The sequence below is a fragment of the Chroicocephalus ridibundus genome, unplaced genomic scaffold, assembly GCF_963924245.1.
Source record: "Chroicocephalus ridibundus unplaced genomic scaffold, bChrRid1.1 SCAFFOLD_85, whole genome shotgun sequence".
NCBI lineage: Eukaryota > Metazoa > Chordata > Aves > Charadriiformes > Laridae > Chroicocephalus > Chroicocephalus ridibundus.
The window spans coordinates 55,575-72,839 of record NW_026961476.1 but is presented as its reverse complement, the minus strand read 5'-3'; positions in this window follow the sequence as shown (position 1 = coordinate 72,839).

Genomic DNA, 17,265 nt, shown 5'->3' with positions numbered 1-17,265 from the left:
ATCTTGGCACTTTGGATGTGGGACATACAGCGAGATGTTTGCTGCTTTTGCGTTTGGCTGTTGGGAGATTTACAGCACAAAGATATCTAGTTGATTTGAAGCAGTTCCGAGAAAGTCTAAACATAATCGCCACTTCTCCCTCCTGGCACTTTCCATGTGGGAGATATAGCAGGATGTATCTTGGTTTTGAGGACAACTCAATGGACAGTGTAGGGAGAAAAGATCCTGGCTCCTTGAATGCCGTTCCTGGAGACACTGCGATCAATGTGGGAGATATGTCAAGATGTGTGTTTGTTTTGAGGACGGCTCTCTGGAGAGTCTTAGCAAAGAGGTCACAGGGATAATCAGAGCAATTCTCAGAGACACTGAGAACAAGCTCGACAATTCCCTCCTGGCACTTTCCCTGTAGGAGATACCGCAAGACGTTTCTGTAGATTGGGCACAGCGCTCTGCAGGGTGTTAGCAGAGACTTTCCCGGGACAGTGAAACCCTATGTCAGAGACACTGAGAAGAAGCCCCAATGTTCCCTCCAGGCACTTTCAGTGTGGGTGCCTTCTCCACGTGGTTCCTGGTTTCCCTGCAGCGCTGAAGAGAATGTTAGCAAAGAGGTAACCGGGACAGTGAAAACAGTACTCAAAGAGAGGGAGAGCAAGCTCTCTCTTGGCACTTTGGATGTGGGACATACAGCGAGATGTTTGCTGCTTTTGCGTTTGGCTGTTGGGAGATTTACAGCACAAAGATATCTAGTTGATTTGAAGCAGTTCCGAGAAAGTCTAAACATAATCCCCACTTCTCCCTCCTGGCACTTTCCATGTGGGAGATATAGCAGGATGTATCTTGGTTTTGAGGACAACTCAATGGACATTGTAGGGAGAAAAGTTCCTGGCTCCTTGAATGCCGTTCCTGGAGACACTGCGATCAATGTGGGAGATATGTCAAGATGTGTGTTTGTTTTGAGGACGGCTCTCTGGAGAGTCTTAGCAAAGAGGTCACAGGGATAATCAGAGCAATTCTCAGAGACACTGAGAACAAGCTCGACAATTCCCTCCTGGCACTTTCCCTGTAGGAGATACCGCAAGACGTTTCTGTAGATTGGGCACAGCGCTCTGCAGGGTGTTAGCAGAGACTTTCCCGGGACAGTGAAACCCTATGTCAGAGACACTGAGAAGAAGCCCCAATGTTCCCTCCAGGCACTTTCAGTGTGGGTGCCTTCTCCACGTGGTTCCTGGTTTCCCTGCAGCGCTGAAGAGAATGTTAGCAAAGAGGTAACCGGGACAGTGAAAACAGTACTCAAAGACAGGGAGAGCAAGCTCTCTCTTGGCACTTTGGATGTGGGACATACAGCGAGATGTTTGCTGCTTTTGCGTTTGGCTGTTGGGAGATTTACAGCACAAAGATATCTAGTTGATTTGAAGCAGTTCCGAGAAAGTCTAAACATAATCGCCACTTCTCCCTCCTGGCACTTTCCATGTGGGAGATATAGCAGGATGTATCTTGGTTTTGAGGACAACTCAATGGACAGTGTAGGGAGAAAAGTTCCTGGCTCCTTGAATGCCGTTCCTGGAGACACTGCGATCAATGTGGGAGATATGTCAAGATGTGTGTTTGTTTTGAGGACGGCTCTCTGGAGAGTCTTAGCAAAGAGGTCACAGGGATAATCAGAGCAATTCTCAGAGACACTGAGAACAAGATGGACAATTCCCTCCTGGCACTTTCCCTGTAGGAGATACCGCAAGACGTTTCTGTAGATTGGGCACAGCGCTCTGCAGGGTGTTAGCAGAGACTTTCCCGGGACAGTGAAACCCTATGTCAGAGACACTGAGAAGAAGCCCCAATGTTCCCTCCAGGCACTTTCAGTGTGGGTGCCTTCTCCACGTGGTTCCTGGTTTCCCTGCAGCGCTGAAGAGAATGTTAGCAAAGAGGTAACCGGGACAGTGAAAACAGTACTCAAAGACAGGGAGAGCAAGCTCTCTCTTGGCACTTTGGATGTGGGACATACAGCGAGATGTTTGCTGCTTTTGCGTTTGGCTGTTGGGAGATTTACAGCACAAAGATATCTAGTTGATTTGAAGCAGTTCCGAGAAAGTCTAAGCATAATCCCCACTTCTCCCTCCTGGCACTTTCCATGTGGGAGATATAGCAGGATGTTTCTTGGTTTTGAGGACAACTCAATGGACAGTGTAGGGAGAAAAGTTCCTGGCTCCTTGAATGCCGTTCCTGGAGACACTGCGATCAATGTGGGAGATATGTCAAGATGTGTGTTTGTTTTGAGGACGGCTCTCTGTAGAGTCTTAGCAAAGAGGTCACAGGGATAATCAGAGCAATTCTCAGAGACACTGAGAACAAGATGGACAATTCCCTCCTGGCACTTTCCCTGTAGGAGATACCGCAAGACGTTTCTGTAGATTGGGCACAGCGCTCTGCAGGGTGTTAGCAGAGACTTTCCCGGGACAGTGAAACCCTATGTCAGAGACACTGAGAAGAAGCCCCAATGTTCCCTCCAGGCACTTTCAGTGTGGGTGCCTTCTCCACGTGGTTCCTGGTTTCCCTGCAGCGCTGAAGAGAATGTTAGCAAAGAGGTAACCGGGACAGTGAAAACAGTACTCAAAGACAGGGAGAGCAAGCTCTCTCTTGGCACTTTGGATGTGGGACATACAGCGAGATGTTTGCTGCTTTTGCGTTTGGCTGTTGGGAGATTTACAGCACAAAGATATCTAGTTGATTTGAAGCAGTTCCGAGAAAGTCTAAGCATAATCCCCACTTCTCCCTCCTGGCACTTTCCATGTGGGAGATATAGCAGGATGTTTCTTGGTTTTGAGGACAACTCAATGGACAGTGTAGGGAGAAAAGTTCCTGGCTCCTTGAATGCCGTTCCTGGAGACACTGCGATCAATGTGGGAGATATGTCAAGATGTGTGTTTGTTTTGAGGACGGCTCTCTGTAGAGTCTTAGCAAAGAGGTCACAGGGATAATCAGAGCAATTCTCAGAGACACTGAGAACAAGATGGACAATTCCCTCCTGGCACTTTCCCTGTAGGAGATACCGCAAGACGTTTCTGTAGATTGGGCACAGCGCTCTGCAGGGTGTTAGCAGAGACTTTCCCGGGACAGTGAAACCCTATGTCAGAGACACTGAGAAGAAGCCCCAATGTTCCCTCCAGGCACTTTCAGTGTGGGTGCCTTCTCCACGTGGTTCCTGGTTTCCCTGCAGCACTGAAGAGAATGTTAGCAAAGAGGTAACCGGGACAGTGAAAACAGTACTCAAAGACAGGGAGAGCAAGCTCTCTCTTGGCACTTTGGATGTGGGACATACAGCGAGATGTTTGCTGCTTTTGCGTTTGGCTGTTGGGAGATTTACAGCACAAAGATATCTAGTTGATTTGAAGCAGTTCCGAGAAAGTCTAAGCATAATCGCCACTTCTCCCTCCTGGCACTTTCCATGTGGGAGATATAGCAGGATGTATATTGGTTTTGAGGACAACTCAATGGACAGTGTAGGGAGAAAAGTTCCTGGCTCCTTGAATGCCGTTCCTGGAGACACTGCGATCAATGTGGGAGATATGTCAAGATGTGTGTTTGTTTTGAGGACGGCTCTCTGGAGAGTCTTAGCAAAGAGGTCACAGGGATAATCAGAGCAATTCTCAGAGACACTGAGAACAAGCTCGACAATTCCCTCCTGGCACTTTCCCTGTAGGAGATACCGCAAGACGTTTCTGTAGATTGGGCACAGCGCTCTGCAGGGTGTTAGCAGAGACTTTCCCGGGACAGTGAAACCCTATGTCAGAGACACTGAGAAGAAGCCCCAATGTTCCCTCCAGGCACTTTCAGTGTGGGTGCCTTCTCCACGTGGTTCCTGGTTTCCCTGCAGCGCTGAAGAGAATGTTAGCAAAGAGGTAACCGGGACAGTGAAAACAGTACTCAAAGACAGGGAGAGCAAGCTCTCTCTTGGCACTTTGGATGTGGGACATACAGCGAGATGTTTGCTGCTTTTGCGTTTGGCTGTTGGGAGATTTACAGCACAAAGATACCTAGTTGATTTGAAGCAGTTCCGAGAAAGTCTAAACATAATCGCCACTTCTCCCTCCTGGCACTTTCCATGTGGGAGATATAGCAGGATGTATCTTGGTTTTGAGGACAACTCAATGGACAGTGTAGGGAGAAAAGTTCCTGGCTCCTTGAATGCCGTTCCTGGAGACACTGCGATCAATGTGGGAGATATGTCAAGATGTGTGTTTGTTTTGAGGACGGCTCTCTGGAGAGTCTTAGCAAAGAGGTCACAGGGATAATCAGAGCAATTCTCAGAGACACTGAGAACAAGCTCGACAATTCCCTCCTGGCACTTTCCCTGTAGGAGATACCGCAAGACGTTTCTGTAGATTGGGCACAGCGCTCTGCAGGGTGTTAGCAGAGACTTTCCCGGGACAGTGAAACCCTATGTCAGAGACACTGAGAAGAAGCCCCAATGTTCCCTCCAGGCACTTTCAGTGTGGGTGCCTTCTCCACGTGGTTCCTGGTTTCCCTGCAGCGCTGAAGAGAATGTTAGCAAAGAGGTAACCGGGACAGTGAAAACAGTACTCAAAGACAGGGAGAGCAAGCTCTCTCTTGGCACTTTGGATGTGGGACATACAGCGAGATGTTTGCTGCTTTTGCGTTTGGCTGTTGGGAGATTTACAGCACAAAGATATCTAGTTGATTTGAAGCAGTTCCGAGAAAGTCTAAACATAATCGCCACTTCTCCCTCCTGGCACTTTCCATGTGGGAGATATAGCAGGATGTATATTGGTTTTGAGGACAACTCAATGGACAGTGTAGGGAGAAAAGTTCCTGGCTCCTTGAATGCCGTTCCTGGAGACACTGCGATCAATGTGGGAGATATGTCAAGATGTGTGTTTGTTTTGAGGACGGCTCTCTGGAGAGTCTTAGCAAAGAGGTCACAGGGATAATCAGAGCAATTCTCAGAGACACTGAGAACAAGCTCGACAATTCCCTCCTGGCACTTTCCCTGTAGGAGATACCGCAAGACGTTTCTGTAGATTGGGCACAGCGCTCTGCAGGGTGTTAGCAGAGACTTTCCCGGGACAGTGAAACCCTATGTCAGAGACACTGAGAAGAAGCCCCAATGTTCCCTCCAGGCACTTTCAGTGTGGGTGCCTTCTCCACGTGGTTCCTGGTTTCCCTGCAGCGCTGAAGAGAATGTTAGCAGAGGTAACCGGGACAGTGAAAACAGTACTCAAAGACAGGGAGAGCAAGCTCTCTCTTGGCTCTTTGGATGTGGAACATACAGCGAGATGTTTGCTGCTTTTGCGTTTGGCTGTTGGGAGATTTACAGCACAAAGATATCTAGTTGATTTGAAGCAGTTCCGAGAAAGTCTAAACATAATCGCCACTTCTCCCTCCTGGCACTTTCCATGTGGGAGATATAGCAGGATGTATATTGGTTTTGAGGACAACTCAATGGACAGTGTAGGGAGAAAAGTTCCTGGCTCCTTGAATGCCGTTCCTGGAGACACTGCGATCAATGTGGGAGATATGTCAAGATGTGTGTTTGTTTTGAGGACGGCTCTCTGGAGAGTCTTAGCAAAGAGGTCACAGGGATAATCAGAGCAATTCTCAGAGACACTGAGAACAAGCTCGACAATTCCCTCCTGGCACTTTCCCTGTAGGAGATACCGCAAGAGGTTTCTGTAGGTTGGGCACAGCGCTCTGCAGGGTGTTAGCAGAGACTTTCCCGGGACAGTGAAACCCTATGTCAGAGACACTGAGAAGAAGCCCCAATGTTCCCTCCAGGCACTTTCAGTGTGGGTGCCTTCTCCACGTGGTTCCTGGTTTCCCTGCAGCGCTGAAGAGAATGTTAGCAAAGAGGTAACCGGGACAGTGAAAACAGTACTCAAAGACAGGGAGAGCAAGCTCTCTCTTGGCACTTTGGATGTGGGACATACAGCGAGATGTTTGCTGCTTTTGCGTTTGGCTGTTGGGAGATTTACAGCACAAAGATATCTAGTTGATTTGAAGCAGTTCCGAGAAAGTCTAAACATAATCCCCACTTCTCCCTCCTGGCACTTTCCATGTGGGAGATATAGCAGGATGTATCTTGGTTTTGAGGACAACTCAATGGACAGTGTAGGGAGAAAAGTTCCTGGCTCCTTGAATGCCGTTCCTGGAGTCACTGCGATCAATGTGGGAGATATGTCAAGATGTGTGTTTGTTTTGAGGACGGCTCTCTGGAGAGTCTTAGCAAAGAGGTCACAGTGATAATCAGAGCAATTCTCAGAGACACTGAGGACAAGCTCGACAATTCCCTCCTGGCACTTTCCCTGTAGGAGATACCGCAAGACGTTTCTGTAGATTGGGCACAGCGCTCTGCAGGGTGTTAGCAGAGACTTTCCCAGGACAGTGAAACCCTATGTCAGAGACACTGAGAAGAAGCCCCAATGTTCCCTCCAGGCACTTTCAGTGTGGGTGCCTTCTCCACGTGGTTCCTGGTTTCCCTGCAGCGCTGAAGAGAATGTTAGCAAAGAGGTAACCGGGACAGTGAAAACAGTACTCAAAGACAGGGAGAGCAAGCTCTCTCTTGGCACTTTGGATGTGGGACATACAGCGAGATGTTTGCTGCTTTTGCGTTTGGCTGTTGGGAGATTTACAGCACAAAGATATCTAGTTGATTTGAAGCAGTTCCGAGAAAGTCTAAGCATAATCCCCACTTCTCCCTCCTGGCACTTTCCATGTGGGAGATATAGCAGGATGTATCTTGGTTTTGAGGACAACTCAATGGACAGTGTAGGGAGAAAAGTTCCTGGCTCCTTGAATGCCGTTCCTGGAGACACTGTGATCAATGTGGGAGATATGTCAAGATGTGTGTTTGTTTTGAGGACGGCTCTCTGGAGAGTCTTAGCAAAGAGGTCACAGGGATAATCAGAGCAATTCTCAGAGACACTGAGGACAAGCTCGACAATTCCCTCCTGGCACTTTCCCTGTAGGAGATACCGCAAGACGTTTCTGTAGATTGGGCACAGCGCTCTGCAGGGTGTTAGCAGAGACTTTCCCGGGACAGTGAAACCCTATGTCAGAGACACTGAGAAGAAGCCCCAATGTTCCCTCCAGGCACTTTCAGTGTGGGTGCCTTCTCCACGTGGTTCCTGGTTTCCCTGCAGCGCTGAAGAGAATGTTAGCAAAGAGGTAACCGGGACAGTGAAAACAGTACTCAAAGACAGGGAGAGCAAGCTCTCTCTTGGCACTTTGGATGTGGGACATACAGCGAGATGTTTGCTGCTTTTGCGTTTGGCTGTTGGGAGATTTACAGCACAAAGATATCTAGTTGATTTGAAGCAGTTCCGAGAAAGTCTAAACATAATCCCCACTTCTCCCTCCTGGCACTTTCCATGTGGGAGATATAGCAGGATGTATATCGGTTTTGAGGACAACTCAATGGACAGTGTAGGGAGAAAAGGTCCTGGCTCCTTGAATGCCGTTCCTGGAGACACTGCGATCAATGTGGGAGATATGTCAAGATGTGTGTTTGTTTTGAGGACGGCTCTCTGGAGAGTCTTAGCAAAGAGGTCACAGGGATAATCAGAGCAATTCTCAGAGACACTGAGAACAAGCTCGACAATTCCCTCCTGGCACTTTCCCTGTAGGAGATACCGCAAGACGTTTCTGTAGATTGGGCACAGCGCTCTGCAGGGTGTTAGCAGAGACTTTCCCGGGACAGTGATACCCTATGTCAGAGACACTGAGAAGAAGCCCCAATGTTCCTTCCAGGCACTTTCAGTGTGGGTGCCTTCTCCACGTGGTTCCTGGTTTCCCTGCAGCGCTGAAGAGAATGTTAGCAAAGAGGTAACCGGGACAGTGAAAACAGTACTCAAAGACAGGGAGAGCAAGCTCTCTCTTGGCACTTTGGATGTGGGACATACAGCGAGATGTTTGCTGCTTTTGCGTTTGGCTGTTGGGAGATTTACAGCACAAAGATATCTAGTTGATTTGAAGCAGTTCCGAGAAAGTCTAAACATAATCGCCACTTCTCCCTCCTGGCACTTTCCATGTGGGAGATATAGCAGGATGTATCTTGGTTTTGAGGACAACTCAATGGACAGTGTAGGGAGAAAAGTTCCTGGCTCCTTGAATGCCGTTCCTGGAGACACTGCGATCAATGTGGGAGATATGTCAAGATGTGTGTTTGTTTTGAGGACGGCTCTCTGGAGAGTCTTAGCAAAGAGGTCACAGGGATAATCAGAGCAATTCTCAGAGACACTGAGAACAAGCTCGACAATTCCCTCCTGGCACTTTCCCTGTAGGAGATACCGCAAGACGTTTCTGTAGATTGGGCACAGCGCTCTGCAGGGTGTTAGCAGAGACTTTCCCGGGACAGTGAAACCCTATGTCAGAGACACTGAGAAGAAGCCCCAATGTTCCCTCCAGGCACTTTCAGTGTGGGTGCCTTCTCCACGTGGTTCCTGGTTTCCCTGCAGCGCTGAAGAGAATGTTAGCAAAGAGGTAACCGGGACAGTGAAAACAGTACTCAAAGACAGGGAGAGCAAGCTCTCTCTTGGCTCTTTGGATGTGGGACATACAGCGAGATGTTTGCTGCTTTTGCGTTTGGCTGTTGGGAGATTTACAGCACAAAGATATCTAGTTGATTTGAAGCAGTTCCGAGAAAGTCTAAACATAATCGCCACTTCTCCCTCCTGGCACTTTCCATGTGGGAGATATAGCAGGATGTATCTTGGTTTTGAGGACAACTCAATGGACAGTGTAGGGAGAAAAGGTCCTGGCTCCTTGAATGCCGTTCCTGGAGACACTGCGATCAATGTGGGAGATATGTCAAGATGTGTGTTTGTTTTGAGGACGGCTCTCTGGAGAGTCTTAGCAAAGAGGTCACAGGGATAATCAGAGCAATTCTCAGAGACACTGAGAACAAGATGGACAATTCCCTCCTGGCACTTTCCCTGTAGGAGATACCGCAAGACGTTTCTGTAGATTGGGCACAGCGCTCTGCAGGGTGTTAGCAGAGACTTTCCCGGGACAGTGAAACCCTATGTCAGAGACACTGAGAAGAAGCCCCAATGTTCCCTCCAGGCACTTTCAGTGTGGGTGCCTTCTCCACGTGGTTCCTGGTTTCCCTGCAGCGCTGAAGAGAATGTTAGCAAAGAGGTAACCGGGACAGTGAAAACAGTACTCAAAGACAGGGAGAGCAAGCTCTCTCTTGGCACTTTGGATGTGGGACATACAGCGAGATGTTTGCTGCTTTTGCGTTTGGCTGTTGGGAGATTTACAGCACAAAGATATCTAGTTGATTTGAAGCAGTTCCGAGAAAGTCTAAACATAATCGCCACTTCTCCCTCCTGGCACTTTCCATGTGGGAGATATAGCAGGATGTATATTGGTTTTGAGGACAACTCAATGGACAGTGTAGGGAGAAAAGTTCCTGGCTCCTTGAATGCCGTTCCTGGAGACACTGCGATCAATGTGGGAGATATGTCAAGATGTGTGTTTGTTTTGAGGACGGCTCTCTGGAGAGTCTTAGCAAAGAGGTCACAGGGATAATCAGAGCAATTCTCAGAGACACTGAGAACAAGCTCGACAATTCCCTCCTGGCACTTTCCCTGTAGGAGATACCGCAAGACGTTTCTGTAGATTGGGCACAGCGCTCTGCAGGGTGTTAGCAGAGACTTTCCCGGGACAGTGAAACCCTATGTCAGAGACACTGAGAAGAAGCCCCAATGTTCCCTCCAGGCACTTTCAGTGTGGGTGCCTTCTCCACGTGGTTCCTGGTTTCCCTGCAGCGCTGAAGAGAATGTTAGCAAAGAGGTAACCGGGACAGTGAAAACAGTACTCAAAGACAGGGAGAGCAAGCTCTCTCTTGGCTCTTTGGATGTGGGACATACAGCGAGATGTTTGCTGCTTTTGCGTTTGGCTGTTGGGAGATTTACAGCACAAAGATATCTAGTTGATTTGAAGCAGTTCCGAGAAAGTCTAAACATAATCGCCACTTCTCCCTCCTGGCACTTTCCATGTGGGAGATATAGCAGGATGTATCTTGGTTTTGAGGACAACTCAATGGACAGTGTAGGGAGAAAAGGTCCTGGCTCCTTGAATGCCGTTCCTGGAGACACTGCGATCAATGTGGGAGATATGTCAAGATGTGTGTTTGTTTTGAGGATGGCTCTCTGGAGAGTCTTAGCAAAGAGGTCACAGGGATAATCAGAGCAATTCTCAGAGACACTGAGAACAAGCTCGACAATTCCCTCCTGGCACTTTCCCTGTAGGAGATACCGCAAGACGTTTCTGTAGATTGGGCACAGCGCTCTGCAGGGTGTTAGCAGAGACTTTCCCGGGACAGTGAAACCCTATGTCAGAGACACTGAGAAGAAGCCCCAATGTTCCCTCCAGGCACTTTCAGTGTGGGTGCCTTCTCCACGTGGTTCCTGGTTTCCCTGCAGCGCTGAAGAGAATGTTAGCAAAGAGGTAACCGGGACAGTGAAAACAGTACTCAAAGACAGGGAGAGCAAGCTCTCTCTTGGCACTTTGGATGTGGGACATACAGCGAGATGTTTGCTGCTTTTGCGTTTGGCTGTTGGGAGATTTACAGCACAAAGATATCTAGTTGATTTGAAGCAGTTCCGAGAAAGTCTAAGCATAATCCCCACTTCTCCCTCCTGGCACTTTCCATGTGGGAGATATAGCAGGATGTATATCGGTTTTGAGGACAACTCAATGGACAGTGTAGGGAGAAAAGTTCCTGGCTCCTTGAATGCCGTTCCTGGAGACACTGCGATCAATGTGGGAGATATGTCAAGATGTGTGTTGGTTTTGAGGACGGCTCTCTGGAGAGTCTTAGCAAAGAGGTCACAGGGATAATCAGAGCAATTCTCAGAGACACTGAGGACAAGCTCGACAATTCCCTCCTGGCACTTTCCCTGTAGGAGATACCGCAAGACGTTTCTGTAGATTGGGCACAGCGCTCTGCAGGGTGTTAGCAGAGACTTTCCCGGGACAGTGAAACCCTATGTCAGAGACACTGAGAAGAAGCCCCAATGTTCCCTCCAGGCACTTTCAGTGTGGGTGCCTTCTCCACGTGGTTCCTGGTTTCCCTGCAGCGCTGAAGAGAATGTTAGCAAAGAGGTAACCGGGACAGTGAAAACAGTACTCAAAGAGAGGGAGAGCAAGCTCTCTCTTGGCACTTTGGATGTGGGACATACAGCGAGATGTTTGCTGCTTTTGCGTTTGGCTGTTGGGAGATTTACAGCACAAAGATATCTAGTTGATTTGAAGCAGTTCCGAGAAAGTCTAAGCATAATCCCCACTTCTCCCTCCTGGCACTTTGCATGTGGGAGATATAGCAGGATGTATATTGGTTTTGAGGACAACTCAATGGACAGTGTAGGGAGAAAAGTTCCTGGCTCCTTGAATGCCGTTCCTGGAGACACTGCAATCAATGAGGGAGATATGTCAAGATGTGTGTTGGTTTTGAGGACGGCTCTCTGGAGAGTCTTAGCAAAGAGGTCACAGGGATAATCAGAGCAATTCTCAGAGACACTGAGGACAAGCTCGACAATTCCCTCCTGGCACTTTCCCTGTAGGAGATACCGCAAGACGTTTCTGTAGATTGGGCACAGCGCTCTGCAGGTTGTTAGCAGAGACTTTCCCGGGACAGTGAAACCCTATGTCAGAGACACTGAGAAGAAGCCCCAATGTTCCCTCCAGGCACTTTCAGTGTGGGTGCCTTCTCCACGTGGTTCCTGGTTTCCCTGCAGCGCTGAAGAGAATGTTAGCAAAGAGGTAACCGGGACAGTGAAAACAGTACTCAAAGACAGGGAGAGCAAGCTCTCTCTTGGCACTTTGGATGTGGGACATACAGCGAGATGTTTGCTGCTTTTGCGTTTGGCTGTTGGGAGATTTACAGCACAAAGATACCTAGTTGATTTGAAGCAGTTCCGAGAAAGTCTAAACATAATCGCCACTTCTCCCTCCTGGCACTTTCCATGTGGGAGATATAGCAGGATGTATATCGGTTATGAGGACAACTCAATGGACAGTGTAGGGAGAAAAGTTCCTGGCTCCTTGAATGCCGTTCCTGGAGACACTGCGATCAATGTGGGAGATATGTCAAGATGTGTGTTTGTTTTGAGGACGGCTCTCTGGAGAGTCTTAGCAAAGAGGTCACAGGGATAATCAGAGCAATTCTCAGAGACACTGAGAACAAGCTCGACAATTCCCTCCTGGCACTTTCCCTGTAGGAGATACCGCAAGACGTTTCTGTAGATTGGGCACAGCGCTCTGCAGGGTGTTAGCAGAGACTTTCCCGGGACAGTGAAACCCTATGTCAGAGACACTGAGAAGAAGCCCCAATGTTCCCTCCAGGCACTTTCAGTGTGGGTGCCTTCTCCACGTGGTTCCTGGTTTCCCTGCAGCGCTGAAGAGAATGTTAGCAAAGAGGTAACCGGGACAGTGAAAACAGTACTCAAAGACAGGGAGAGCAAGCTCTCTCTTGGCACTTTGGATGTGGGACATACAGCGAGATGTTTGCTGCTTTTGCGTTTGGCTGTTGGGAGATTTACAGCACAAAGATATCTAGTTGATTTGAAGCAGTTCCGAGAAAGTCTAAGCATAATCCCCACTTCTCCCTCCTGGCACTTTCCATGTGGGAGATATAGCAGGATGTTTCTTGGTTTTGAGGACAACTCAATGGACAGTGTAGGGAGAAAAGTTCCTGGCTCCTTGAATGCCGTTCCTGGAGACACTGCGATCAATGTGGGAGATATGTCAAGATGTGTGTTTGTTTTGAGGACGGCTCTCTGGAGAGTCTTAGCAAAGAGGTCACAGGGATAATCAGAGCAATTCTCAGAGACACTGAGAACAAGCTCGACAATTCCCTCCTGGCACTTTCCCTGTAGGAGATACCGCAAGACGTTTCTGTAGATTGGGCACAGCGCTCTGCAGGGTGTTAGCAGAGACTTTCCCGGGACAGTGAAACCCTATGTCAGAGACACTGAGAAGAAGCCCCAATGTTCCCTCCAGGCACTTTCAGTGTGGGTGCCTTCTCCACGTGGTTCCTGGTTTCCCTGCAGCGCTGAAGAGAATGTTAGCAAAGAGGTAACCGGGACAGTGAAAACAGTACTCAAAGACAGGGAGAGCAAGCTCTCTCTTGGCACTTTGGATGTGGGACATACAGCGAGATGTTTGCTGCTTTTGCGTTTGGCTGTTGGGAGATTTACAGCACAAAGATACCTAGTTGATTTGAAGCAGTTCCGAGAAAGTCTAAACATAATCGCCACTTCTCCCTCCTGGCACTTTCCATGTGGGAGATATAGCAGGATGTATATCGGTTTTGAGGACAACTCAATGGACAGTGTAGGGAGAAAAGTTCCTGGCTCCTTGAATGCCGTTCCTGGAGACACTGCGATCAATGTGGGAGATATGTCAAGATGTGTGTTTGTTTTGAGGACGGCTCTCTGGAGAGTCTTAGCAAAGAGGTCACAGGGATAATCAGAGCAATTCTCAGAGACACTGAGAACAAGCTCGACAATTCCCTCCTGGCACTTTCCCTGTAGGAGATACCGCAAGACGTTTCTGTAGATTGGGCACAGCGCTCTGCAGGGTGTTAGCAGAGACTTTCCCGGGACAGTGAAACCCTATGTCAGAGACACTGAGAAGAAGCCCCAATGTTCCCTCCAGGCACTTTCAGTGTGGGTGCCTTCTCCACGTGGTTCCTGGTTTCCCTGCAGCGCTGAAGAGAATGTTAGCAAAGAGGTAACCGGGACAGTGAAAACAGTACTCAAAGACAGGGAGAGCAAGCTCTCTCTTGGCACTTTGGATGTGGGACATACAGCGAGATGTTTGCTGCTTTTGCGTTTGGCTGTTGGGAGATTTACAGCACAAAGATATCTAGTTGATTTGAAGCAGTTCCGAGAAAGTCTAAACATAATCCCCACTTCTCCCTCCTGGCACTTTCCATGTGGGAGATATAGCAGGATGTATCTTGGTTTTGAGGACAACTCAATGGACAGTGTAGGGAGAAAAGTTCCTGGCTCCTTGAATGCCGTTCCTGGAGTCACTGCGATCAATGTGGGAGATATGTCAAGATGTGTGTTTGTTTTGAGGACGGCTCTCTGGAGAGTCTTAGCAAAGAGGTCACAGTGATAATCAGAGCAATTCTCAGAGACACTGAGGACAAGCTCGACAATTCCCTCCTGGCACTTTCCCTGTAGGAGATACCGCAAGACGTTTCTGTAGATTGGGCACAGCGCTCTGCAGGGTGTTAGCAGAGACTTTCCCGGGACAGTGAAACCCTATGTCAGAGACACTGAGAAGAAGCCCCAATGTTCCCTCCAGGCACTTTCAGTGTGGGTGCCTTCTCCACGTGGTTCCTGGTTTCCCTGCAGCGCTGAAGAGAATGTTAGCAAAGAGGTAACCGGGACAGTGAAAACAGTACTCAAAGACAGGGAGAGCAAGCTCTCTCTTGGCACTTTGGATGTGGGACATACAGCGAGATGTTTGCTGCTTTTGCGTTTGGCTGTTGGGAGATTTACAGCACAAAGATATCTAGTTGATTTGAAGCAGTTCCGAGAAAGTCTAAGCATAATCCCCACTTCTCCCTCCTGGCACTTTCCATGTGGGAGATATAGCAGGATGTATCTTGGTTTTGAGGACAACTCAATGGACAGTGTAGGGAGAAAAGTTCCTGGCTCCTTGAATGCCGTTCCTGGAGACACTGCGATCAATGAGGGAGATATGTCAAGATGTGTGTTTGTTTTGAGGACGGCTCTCTGGAGAGTCTTAGCAAAGAGGTCACAGGGATAATCAGAGCAATTCTCAGAGACACTGAGGACAAGCTCGACAATTCCCTCCTGGCACTTTCCCTGTAGGAGATACCGCAAGACGTTTCTGTAGATTGGGCACAGCGCTCTGCAGGGTGTTAGCAGAGACTTTCCCGGGACAGTGAAACCCTATGTCAGAGACACTGAGAAGAAGCCCCAATGTTCCCTCCAGGCACTTTCAGTGTGGGTGCCTTCTCCACGTGGTTCCTGGTTTCCCTGCAGCGCTGAAGAGAATGTTAGCAAAGAGGTAACCGGGACAGTGAAAACAGTACTCAAAGACAGGGAGAGCAAGCTCTCTCTTGGCACTTTGGATGTGGGACATACAGCGAGATGTTTGCTGCTTTTGCGTTTGGCTGTTGGGAGATTTACAGCACAAAGATATCTAGTTGATTTGAAGCAGTTCCGAGAAAGTCTAAGCATAATCCCCACTTCTCCCTCCTGGCACTTTCCATGTGGGAGATATAGCAGGATGTATATCGGTTTTGAGGACAACTCAATGGACAGTGTAGGGAGAAAAGGTCCTGGCTCCTTGAATGCCGTTCCTGGAGACACTGCGATCAATGTGGGAGATATGTCAAGATGTGTGTTTGTTTTGAGGACGGCTCTCTGGAGAGTCTTAGCAAAGAGGTCACAGGGATAATCAGAGCAATTCTCAGAGACACTGAGGACAAGCTCGACAATTCCCTCCTGGCACTTTCCCTGTAGGAGATACCGCAAGACGTTTCTGTAGATTGGGCACAGCGCTCTGCAGGGTGTTAGCAGAGACTTTCCCGGGACAGTGATACCCTATGTCAGAGACACTGAGAAGAAGCCCCAATGTTCCTTCCAGGCACTTTCAGTGTGGGTGCCTTCTCCACGTGGTTCCTGGTTTCCCTGCAGCGCTGAAGAGAATGTTAGCAAAGAGGTAACCGGGACAGTGAAAACAGTACTCAAAGACAGGGAGAGCAAGCTCTCTCTTGGCACTTTGGATGTGGGACATACAGCGAGATGTTTGCTGCTTTTGCGTTTGGCTGTTGGGAGATTTACAGCACAAAGATATCTAGTTGATTTGAAGCAGTTCCGAGAAAGTCTAAGCATAATCCCCACTTCTCCCTCCTGGCACTTTCCATGTGGGAGATATAGCAGGATGTATCTTGGTTTTGAGGACAACTCAATGGACAGTGTAGGGAGAAAAGTTCCTGGCTCCTTGAATGCCGTTCCTGGAGACACTGCGATCAATGAGGGAGATATGTCAAGATGTGTGTTTGTTTTGAGGACGGCTCTCTGGAGAGTCTTAGCAAAGAGGTCACAGGGATAATCAGAGCAATTCTCAGAGACACTGAGGACAAGCTCGACAATTCCCTCCTGGCACTTTCCCTGTAGGAGATACCGCAAGACGTTTCTGTAGATTGGGCACAGCGCTCTGCAGGGTGTTAGCAGAGACTTTCCCGGGACAGTGAAACCCTATGTCAGAGACACTGAGAAGAAGCCCCAATGTTCCCTCCAGGCACTTTCAGTGTGGGTGCCTTCTCCACGTGGTTCCTGGTTTCCCTGCAGCGCTGAAGAGAATGTTAGCAAAGAGGTAACCGGGACAGTGAAAACAGTACTCAAAGACAGGGAGAGCAAGCTCTCTCTTGGCACTTTGGATGTGGGACATACAGCGAGATGTTTGCTGCTTTTGCGTTTGGCTGTTGGGAGATTTACAGCACAAAGATATCTAGTTGATTTGAAGCAGTTCCGAGAAAGTCTAAGCATAATCCCCACTTCTCCCTCCTGGCACTTTCCATGTGGGAGATATAGCAGGATGTATATCGGTTTTGAGGACAACTCAATGGACAGTGTAGGGAGAAAAGGTCCTGGCTCCTTGAATGCCGTTCCTGGAGACACTGCGATCAATGTGGGAGATATGTCAAGATGTGTGTTTGTTTTGAGGACGGCTCTCTGGAGAGTCTTAGCAAAGAGGTCACAGGGATAATCAGAGCAATTCTCAGAGACACTGAGGACAAGCTCGACAATTCCCTCCTGGCACTTTCCCTGTAGGAGATACCGCAAGACGTTTCTGTAGATTGGGCACAGCGCTCTGCAGGGTGTTAGCAGAGACTTTCCCGGGACAGTGATACCCTATGTCAGAGACACTGAGAAGAAGCCCCAATGTTCCTTCCAGGCACTTTCAGTGTGGGTGCCTTCTCCACGTGGTTCCTGGTTTCCCTGCAGCGCTGAAGAGAATGTTAGCAAAGAGGTAACCGGGACAGTGAAAACAGTACTCAAAGACAGGGAGAGCAAGCTCTCTCTTGGCACTTTGGATGTGGGACATACAGCGAGATGTTTGCTGCTTTTGCGTTTGGCTGTTGGGAGATTTACAGCACAAAGATATCTAGTTGATTTGAAGCAGTTCCGAGAAAGTCTAAACATAATCGCCACTTCTCCCTCCTGGCACTTTCCATGTGGGAGATATAGCAGGATGTATCTTGGT